The following is an 11436-nucleotide window of genomic DNA, read 5'->3' as shown; positions in this document are numbered from 1 at the left end:
CACCTGGTGACTTGGGGAAACACTGAACTAGACAATGTCACTGAGAAGAAAGGGCACATTAGGCATGGCAGAAGTATATATAGAAAATGCCAGGGCTCTCTAGTCAAATAGACCTGAGTTTTAATTCTGACTTCATTTAAAGCTGTGTGGTTTTAGCTATGTTTCGTAGCTTCTCTGAGTCCCAGTTATTTCACCTGAAACTTTGTTAGAATTATGCAAAATACTATATGAAAAACAATAGCTTAGCAAATAGTCCTTCAATACATTTCATTTTCCTTCTCTCTCTTTTCCACTTTAAAAGGTCACTAGGAACACAAGATTGATTTGTTTCTCTAATTTTGCACTCACCTCGACTGCAATTTAGCAATGTCAATCACTTTCCCTTTTGTCACCATTTTCCTTCTGCTGCGCTGTAATCAATTGGTCAATCAACTCAGGTTTATTGAGTTGAGCATCAGAGGTCAGGGATGCTAGAGAAAGAGTTTATCTGATCAGCCCAACTTCAAAGCATTTAAAACTAAACTGCAGAGAAATGAAATACATTCAGGTTCTACATAACAGATTCTATAAACCAGAGGGTATGAGGTGGGGAGGTTTGGGTATCAGCACTGGCTAGAAAGGCCAAAAGGGAGATGGTGCAATCTGAGCTCCAGCCTAAAGGATGGAGAAGTTTAGATAAATGAACCAGATCAAAGAGGGCTCCAGACAAGAGACTTGCAGGAGCAAGGACCCAGAAGGATAAATTACCCTATGATACTATGAAGATAAGAGAAATCTGTTGCTTAGAGCAGATGGTTTGTGATGAAGGGCTATGAACAAATTTTGATACGTAATTTGAGGACTCATTCAAAGGGGGGGGGGCATTTTTTCCACTAAACAAATTAAGTATTAAATAATTTTATGTAAGTGTATCTTCCTTGGGTACAAGGAATCTTTTGGGAGTGATGAAAATGTCCTAAAGCTATTGTAGTGATGATTTAATTATACACTTTCAAGTGGGATTTTACGGTATATAAATTATACCTCAATAAAGTTATTCTAAATAAAGATATTTGGGGAAACATTTATCTCAGTCTGGTAAGACCTTGCTTTCAGGCACATCCTCTGCTTGACCCAAATAAATTTTAATAAAAATTCTCAAAAAAAGAAAGGTAATTGAGGGAAAGACAGTGCATTAAGTTGTTATTAGCTTTGATTACCAATTCATGCTAGGTTTATTGTGATTTCTTTTGATCCCAGTTGCTCAAAGCAGACCCTTAATCTATATTTTTTGAGTGAATAAATATTTTATAGGCAAATAAAGTAAATACAGTATCAAATAAGTATATTTAATTTTCTTTCTCATCTGTTGTATACTCAGGCTAGTAAGGAAATTTTCCCTCTAAAATGTGCCTTTTAAATTCATGTTAAAATTGGGAGGAGGGAGTGATACTGTTTAAGAAAAATTTTTTCCTGAGAAGAGCTTTGAAGGTCCAGTCATGGCATCCACCTACACCAACAATGATTTAGGCTGAGGTCTACGCTGACAACAGTGCAATGGATCTGGGCAAGGAAAATTTACCAAAAATTCTTCCAACCATTTTCTATATGATATTCTTACTCATAGGAGAAAGCAAGAAAGAAAACAAAAGAAGAAATTATATTGAAAAGATTGTCATTTGCAGGATAAAGTGCCATGAGAAGAAGAAATCACAAAATTCTTATTAAAAAAAAAAAAATTATCCCAGACTGACAACAGTGAGCAGAGCTTGGCTGGTTCAGACACCATATTAGAGCACAGTGCTCTGCTGACACCTAGTACAAATGGCAGATATGAACATGAGAAATTGAGACTAAATATTTCTTATCAGATTCCACTCTAGCACTAACTGGTCCTAAATAGTTTTGTTTGATTCTTTATGTGTTTCAGATGTTATGGTTGCTGGTTATTTTTCTAGGGCTACAAACTCTGCAGGGTGAACCATGGTCAAAATATCTGAATAAAGCAAGTTTAACTTGGTCAGGGTCTCAAATCTCCCTTTTTTCCTCTTCTTTCAGTGCAGCCAACCCTGCCTTCTTCCACCTTTTGATCCTACACCCTTTAGGTGCCCACAGGTCAGTCCAAGCCACAGTGGAAAGCCTACTGACCACATCAAAGTGGGAGAGGCTGCTGGCTTCATATTCACTGTACTGGTTAAACAAAAAAAAAATCTCTAATCAAAAGTTAAGGCACAGTGACAAAATGAAAATTTGGGGGGGAAATATTCAGGGACAGCAAGAACTTCTAAGGGATTCTTTTGATCCAAGCTCTGTCCTGACAGTGTGCGAGGTGTGGTAGGAGGGAAAACCTTCTTTTTTAACTTTGAACAACAAACCCAGGAAATCAGTCACCCACACCTGACCCACAGGTGGAAGATCCATTCTGGACACAACAGCCCCGAAGATGGATGTGGTAGGAGCAGTTGTCACTGATATCCATGAATGGGGCCAAAGTCTAGGTGAGACCAAGGGCTACCCAGCGAGCTCTCCAGGATAGCCACCCTGGACAAGCGTGTGATACAACAGACTTTTTAATTATTTTTCTCATCCCTTCAATTGTATGAAATGATAGAAATTATATCATCTGACCAGAGGATGAGCCTGCATATCATAGCCTGTCAACCATCCAAGTAAAGTCTTGCTCTGAACAAATAGCCTACACCTGGCACAGGTCAAACAGTTAATTTCCTTTCCTTTTAGATGTTGTTCTAAGTGCACATTCCTAAACAGAGGAATAAACAATAGCATACTTGTCTGAAAGGCAAGTCTGTAGTTGACTCAGGAGAATCTTAAAACTGCAAAAAACTCTAGGAATCACCAGGCAGGTCTCTCTCAGGGAGAAATCTTACCTAAAAGGCTAACACCCAAAGTCATCAATGTAGTGTTGGGGCCAGAGCAAAATGAGAAGCTCCAGCACCAGCAACACCACGGATAGATTTTCAGTAGATATGTGTGTGCTTTCAACCAACTCCTATCGTAAGAGAGAAATTCTTGTCTAAGTTTGGTACACTAGTGAAAACATGCTTGATGCAAGTACATCTAGATATTTCTTCTCATGGACTAACTAACATTCTGGATAATTTCATGTGAAGTCTGATGTGCAACACTCACTGCTTTGAATTTAAAGTGTACATGTACATAAACTTTTGCATTTAAAAGTGCACATCATAGTTAGGCTTCAGGTTTCTTTGTTCTCTCTACAAAGTTCTACTTTAAGCATACTTTCTTAGCTGGTATAAAATAAAATTGTCTATTAAATGGCCTTAATTCTAATAGCTTTATTTTTTGTAGGTATATTATTTGGAGCCATATGTAATTGCTATTGTTTCTGGACAAAAAAATAATTGAATATTGGCAGTTTTTTGTGGTTCAACCAAATATATTCAGTAAAGAGCAAAATTTAGAGAATTTTTACTTTGGGAAAGAATGTTTACATTGACTTAACACTTTTTATCAGAATGCTTTGTCTTTATGCGTAAACTTTTGCTTTTCTGATATTCTAGTAGCCTACAGGTGTTACCAGAATACAATAGTTTCATTTTGGCAGAAAAGAAAATACAATATAAATAGTTTCCAGTAATCTGTTCACATACTTTTTTCCCTTCTAAAGGAAAGTATTATCTTAAAGAGATTGGGCAATCATTTTACCATCACATGGAGGTAAACATCAGTTAGGAAAATGGGAGAAGAAATCTATTAATTTCGTCACAGTTCAAATAACATCATCTCATTATGCAGTGCTGGTTGAGTCTACTGACTCTGCCTGGTTGGTGTTAATTTTTACCTATTTATTCTTATAAAAGTCATAACTCTTTTCTTTTTTTCAGCCTTCCTTCAATCTGACCGGGATGCTCATAAAACCTAACATAAATCTAAGAGAGAAATTTATAAAATCCTTAGAATAAAAAGAGGCAAAAGAATATGTTCCTTGGGTGGGTCTGACACCTTCTGTTCCATGTCCTGGGTTAAAACACATGGGTGATTTCTTTTCATGTGAGCATGCATGTACCTACGTGCACAAATAAAAAGAACAATAAAATCAATTTCTTTTCATCATTCTGTCAAAAAGCATAATTACTTCATGGGCATCAAACCATACCAAAATATGGCTTAAAATTTCATTGATTTAGGTGTAGTGACAAAAATCAAGTTGCAGAGAATATATGAATATGATCCCATTTTTATAAAGCAAAAAAACAGCACATAACCAAAAACAGACATTATATATGTGTATAATGAAAGACGTTAGAATCCCACTCTGAGTGTGGAATTGGAAAATTATGACTTAAAACACTTTTGTATTGTTTGCATTTTTCAAATGAGCACATATTCTTTCTGTGGTCATTTAAGTTCATATGTTTCCTTCAATTTCATAGCCTTGAATGCTTCTCTTGTCTCTGGACTGATGAAATTCTGTTCATCTCTTGATGAGCAAGTGTTTTCTTAATGTCTCATCAGTAAAAAAACAATTGTTTTCTGCATTGACTTGGTAGAACCTTGTACTTACTCACCTCTATTCTGTTAATAAAGGCAGCTGTGGTATCTTCATCTTAATATTTCTTCATCTCTCGCCCTTAGCACATTACCTTGTCCTTAATAGATGTTAATAAATATAAATGAAGGTTTATGTGAGTGGTAGGTAGTTGTATAAAATTCAAATTCAATTCATTTCATCAGTCAGATATTACTGAGCACTGGCCTGTGATACCTGACATACTTCAGGGTTCCCAAGATAATGCCTGGGCTCACTGATTGACTTGAAGGACTCTCAGGACCTGGAAGTTATTATACTTCACAATTGCTGTTCATTACAGTGAAAGGCTACAGAGAAAAATCAGCAAAGGGAAAAGGCGCATGGAAGGAAGTCCAGAGGAAGTCCAGGTGCAAGCGTCCAAGAGTTCTCTCCAAGTGGAGCTGTACTAATGTGTGACAACGCATGCAGAGTGTTGCCAACCAGGGTAGCTCATTAGAAATTCAGTGTACAAAGGTTAGGTGCTGGTCACATAGGTACACTCTGCCTGCCACGCACCAAAATTCCAGACTCCCAGAAGTAAAGCGGGTGTTCAACATAAACCACATTGTTTGTACAGTTTAGCACAGTGAGCCACCCTTATCAGTTAAAGCTGGTGAGAACTGGTGCAAAATCCAAGTTCTCAGATGCTAACCAAGGGCCATCCTTGTCAGCAGGCCTTTCTAAGGATGATGTTTCAGTCCTGCAATGTTAGTTCTTTTTAGCATAGTCCATCCTTTTGGCCCTAAGACAAACTGTAAGATTCCAAGCAGCAGGATAAGACGAATTTGCCTTAATGATCTGTTATGCCCCTTGAGATTTAAAACACATCCCATCAATTATTAAACTCTATCTTAGAAAGTCAAGTGGCTTCCTCCTCAAATTTCTGTATGAATCTTTTTTATGTGACCCGAGGCATCAATTTAGTCACAGAATAACTCTGGCCAATATATTGAAGCTAACCTGAACACCTTCCAGTTGAGGCAGCATCATAACGGTCAGAGAACATACAAAAAAAGTATAGCCCTCAAGGGCACACATCAAATGTTAGCATACCCCAAACAGGACACACAGTAGGTCCCAGGTTAACAGAGCCCCACCACAGAGGCTCCTGCCCTAGGGTTTCTGGTTCAGTTTGAAAATTTTGGTGGAGCCCTTGGTTTTAGAGGAACTGCAAGAAGACATTCAGTTTCAGTTTTGTTTGGCTGTGACAGCAGTTCACCCACCTCATGAGTGTGTTTTGCGTGAAAAGTGCAAGAGCTGGGGCCACTCATGCTGTCCCACAGCCAGCACTGTGAGGCGTGATCAAGCCTCAGCAGTCAGTCTGAATCAGAACATTCTCAGCAGCTTGGAAAGGCAGTGCGGCAAGTTTTCTTTTCCAGAGAAGGGGAAGCTTCCAGGAACAGTTTTGCAAAACAAAGATCTTTAATGCCCAGCCCTGATGCCTTCCAGATACTGGCATTTTGTTTTTTCTCCCACTGCTAACAAAATCATGATTGTCCTTTTCAGCAATCATAACTTTACTTTTTAAAAATCATCTACTACTCTCATCTGGACATTTCTTCAAGAAGGGTTGTATGCAAGAGGAATGAAAATATTTTCACAGAAAAACATTTTTATACAACTTAACTGGAAAAACATGTCATGTTCGGGACTTCATCAGGAGAAAATCTTGAATTTAAAAAAATTTCAAAATGGGTTTTCATAACCACTAACCCCTTCCATCCTGATGCTGTATCCAGTGAGCACCTAGAAAAGATTAATTCCTTTTGGGGGGTAGCTGCACTTAATGATCAACTTGCTTTACTTAAGTGTAGGTACCAGAAGGAAGTCTAGGAAAGTTGGGTCCATTGATCAGTCTAATGTTTCAAACTGCAACTAATCCAGAAAGTTAAAAATCATATAATCATTAACAACATTGAGACACTCCTAGGAGGAAGTCAAGAGTCCATTCAGCGAGGAACAAACACAGAGTTCACAGTCCCTGTCATGTGTCCTTCCTGGAATTTACAGTTTGGGGCAGAAATCACAATTAGTTTTTGTGTCAGAAATATAAAACTGATCAGCAGCCTGATTTCACATGATCCATTAGAGAACAACCCCTTTCCTACAGACATTTGTGTGTGACTGGGAGTGTCCTGAATCCGCATTGATAAACCACAGTCTGAGTTATGTCTCCTTTTCTTCTAGCACAGGCTGAAATAACCCACAGCAGATAGTATCAGTTTTCAGTTTACAGTCAGTCAGGTGCAGGCCATAATGATCTGTAAATTAGGATTCCGGAAAAATTCAGGCTTTTGTTTCAGCTATGGCAAAACAAAAACCTTGTACAGCATCAGCGTTATAAATACAAGTGACTAACGAGGCTTTCCTAAACTCTTTTACCCCTGTCATAATTAGGGTCCAAATTGATTCATTCAAAAATATGCAGAAGCCAGAAAATTTGCCTCCATCAGATGTCTCATTTTTCAAGAGTTCATTAGTAATTAAAAACTGCTTTTTAAAACTCCAAAAGTGTATCTCCACTTAGAGGTTATCTCTTTTTCATGCTGTCTCCTTGCTTTCAGGGGCTCCAACAGGCAAAAACTATAGCAAAAATCATCACTTATAAAAACTTACTTTTAATACTCAGGGACTTTACATTTCAATTGACTCACCAGTAGCAAAAAGCAAGGAAGTTGTGTAACATTTGGTGGGGAGGGGGGGGGTGCGGGTGAGGTTCTTTCTTTTTTCTTTTTTCTTTTTTAGCTTACTAATAAAATTATTTATGAAATTACAAAAATAAAATATTTTATATTAGTTTTATCATATATCCGGATGCAATAGCCGTAAAACACAAAACACAAAGCAATTTTTAAAATTCTCCTTTTCTCCCCATTGTAAATTTACTTAAATCTCCAGAGACAAATTTCGTATTTACAAGGTTAACTTTGGAGCTGCCAAATAATGCCTAACAATGGCGGGGGAGAGCGGGCAGGTGAAGCAGGATCTGAAGTGTTTTTTTTTTCTCGTTTTTTCTCCTGGTTTATCTGAAGCTTTGTTCCGGCCCTGGAACCTGATTTAATTTTTTACTGGAGAGAGTAATGCAAACTTTTAGCATTTTTGGACCACCCAGAGCTCATCTTTGGGAATGTTTGGGCCCTTTCTCCACCCACCTGGAAGAGGAAATAAAAACCAAAGGCAACATCCAGGCTGCATTTTTTATTTTGTTTTATGTTTTGTTGTTGTTGTTGTTGTTTTTAGCCCTACAGGTTTTACCGATTTAACCTTCTACTAGCAGTATTTGGGAGAATTCAGCCTTTTAGGCTAGTGCTTCTTAAAAAGTCAGAGACTCTACTGTACACAGTTGAGAATCTGACTCTACACGGTTTTGTATTTTATCTTTTTTAACTGTATTAAATTATATATAACACAAGAATTGACATTTAAAAGCGTACAATTTAGCAGCATTAACCATATTCACAATGTTGTTCAACCATCATCACCACTATTTCCAATACTTTTTCATCATCCCAAATAGAAACTTCTCTTTCTTTCTCTCCCCAAGCTCCTGGTAACCTCTATCTTACTAGATACCCATTCTAGATATTTCATGTAAGTGAAATCATACAATATGTGACCTTTTGTGCCTTGCTTACCATAATGTTTTCAAGTTCATATATGTTGTAGCATATATCATTCGTTTTTAAGTCTTAAAAATATTCCATTATCAATATCATACATTTTGTTTGTCCATTCCTCTGTTGATGGATACTTGGGTTGTTTCCACCTTTTGCCTGTTGTGAATAACGCTGCAATGCTGTAAAATATCTGAGGTACTGTTTTCAATTCTTTTGGATATAATTAAGAATGGAATTTCTGAGTCTCCAGCACTGTTCTCAGATGCAATTCACTAGAAGGACCTACAAGACCCAGAAGTTATTATACTCGCAGTTACTTTTTATTACAGTGAAGAATACAGAGGAAAATCAACAAAGGGAAAAGTCTTAAGGCGGGGAAATCTGGAAGAACCCAGGTGCAAGCTTCTAAGAGTTCTCTCCAAGTGGAGTTGCACAAGGGGAGGTTTAATTCATCCATGCAGAGTGTTGCCAACCAGGGTAGCTCATTAGAGATTCAGTGCCTGCAATAGACTGAATGTTTGGGTTCTCTCCAAAATTCTAATCCCCAAATGATGGTATTTAGAGATACAAGGCCTTTGAGAGGTAATTATATCTTGAGGGTGGAGCCTTCATGATGGGATAAGTGCTCGTCTAAGAAGAGACACTAAAGAACTTGCTTCCTCTCTCTGCTCTCTACCACAATAGAATAAAATGGGAAGATGGCTATCTGCAAATCAGAAGGCAGGAGCACCCCAGACAATGGATTTGCTGGCACCCTGATCTTGGACTTCCTGGCCTCCAGAACTGTGAGAAACAAATGTTTGCTGTTTAAGCCACCCAGTCTATGGTAATTTGTTATAGCAGCCCAAACTGATTAAGACAGTGCCCAAGATTTTTAAATGGGCACTCTCTGCCTAACATGTACCAAAATTCCAGACTCCCAAAAGGAAAGCAGATGTTGAAGATAGACCATTGTTTGCACAAACAGTAAACCACGCTTATTAATTAGGGAAATGGTGGGAACCCTTAAAAATCTGTTTCCAGATGCCAGCCAAGGGACAATCTTCTAAGTAGGCCTTTCTAAATAAAGCCATCTCAGGCTTGCTATATTAACTCTTTTTTACACTGTCACCCTCCTCATAATATCCAATGAATACCTATATTAGACCTAAATAACTTTTGATGGAATCAATACAGGAGGGCTCTGATGAGAAAAATACATTGACACAACATTATCACCCAAAGTCCATAGTTTATGTAAGAGTTCACTCTTGATGTATATACTATGGGTTTTGAAAAATGTGTAATGATATGTATCCACCATTGTAGTAACAAACAGAATAGTTGCACTGCCCTAAAAATCCTCTGTGCGTTGCCTATTCATTTCTCCCTCTCCACAAGCCCCTGGGACCATTGACCTTTTTATTATCTCTGATACTTGGCCTTTTCCACAATGTCATACAATTGGAATCATACACATATGTAGCCTTTCAGACTAACTTCTTTCACTTAGTAATGTGCATTCAAGTTTCCTCCATGTGTTTTCATGGTTTGATAGCTCATTTCTTTTTAGCATTGAATAATATTCCATTGTCTGAATGTACTGTAGTTTACCCATTTCCCTATTGAAGGTCATATTGGTTGCTTCCAAGTTTTGACAATTAAAAATAAAACTGTTATAAACATCTGTGTGCAGATTTTTGTGTGAACATAAGTTTTCATTTTTTAGGGGGGGTAAATATACAAAGGAGTATAATTGCCAGATTGTATGTTAAGAGTATATTTAGTTTCGATAGAAACTGCAAACTATCTTTCAAAGTAGCTATACTATTTATAGGAAATAGGAAATAAATGAGAAGATATTGCTCCATATCTTCACTTGAATTTGATGGTGTCAGTGTTCTGAATTTCGGCCATTCTAATAGGTATATAATGACATCTCATTGTTTTAATTTACATTTCCCCAATGACATATGATGTGGAGCATCTTTTCCTATGCTTATTTGCCATCCGTAAATCTTTTATGTTGAACCGTTTTGTTAAGAACTTTAACCTATTTTTCACTTGGGTTGTTTGTTCCGTTCTTTGTGTATTTTGGATAACAGTTCTTTATCAAGTATGTCTTTTGAAAATATTTTCTCCTAGACTGTAGCTTATCTTCTCCATCTCTTCACAGTGCAGAAGTTTTTAATTTTAATGAAGTCCAGCTTATCAATTATTTCTTTCATGGATTGTACATTTAGTGTTGTACAAAAGCTCTTTTTATATATAATTTTAATATCTGAAAAATATTCTGGTGTGTTAGTCTGACAAAATTTATAAAGTTTTCCTACCTTTACATATCTTCCTAATTTTCTCTATTTAGAAATACTGCCTTGAGAATCACTTTTAAGTACTAGAAAATTTTAAATTGAGATCCAATTCACATACCATAAAATATACCTTTTAAAGTGTATGATTCAGTAGTTTCATTACATTCACAAAATTATGTGATCATCACTACTGTTAAAGTCTGGAACAATTTTGTGTCTCCCAAAAGAAACCCAGTACCTTTTAGCCATCACACCACATTCCCTACCCTCTAGTCTCTGGCAACCACTAGTCTAATTTCTGTCTCTATGGATTTGCCTATTCTGGACATTTCATATAAATCAAATTATACAATAGTTGGCTTTTGTCTCTGGGATTTTCACTTAATATAATGTTTCTATGGTTCATTTAAAATTAATTTTTGTGTAATGTGTGTGGTATGTGTGAAGGTTGAATTTTTTTTTTTAAGCAGAAGAAGCATCTATGTTCAGTTCTAGCACCATTTGTTAAAAAGATCATTTCACTATTAAAATGCCTTTGCATCATTGCCAAAAATCAGCAATTATTTGTTTGGGTCTATTTATGGGATCTTTATTTGTACTATTGCACTATGTGTCTCTCTTTTTAACAACTTCATTGATTACTGTAGTTTTACAGAAGTCTTGAAATAAACTAGTATGAGCCCTGAAACTTTATTTTCTTTCGCAAAATTGTTTTGGCTATTCTTTGACATTCCATGTAAATTTTAGAATAACTTCTCAGTATGCAAAAAAAAAATAACTTCTTAAGATTTATATTTATTAGAATTGTACTGGAGTCTATATAAATTTGGGGAAAATTGACATCATAACAATATTAAGTCTGCCAATCCATGAACATGGTACATTTCTCCATTTCTTTAGATATTCTTTGATTTTTTTATCAATATTTTGTTACCTTCAGCATATAGATCTTGCACAAATTTTGTTAACATATTAACAAATTAAAGAGATTATAAAA

Source organism: Pteropus alecto, unplaced genomic scaffold (assembly GCF_000325575.1).
Source record: "Pteropus alecto unplaced genomic scaffold, ASM32557v1 scaffold138, whole genome shotgun sequence".
Lineage (NCBI taxonomy): Eukaryota > Metazoa > Chordata > Mammalia > Chiroptera > Pteropodidae > Pteropus > Pteropus alecto.
Note: the sequence above shows the minus strand (reverse complement) of the source record.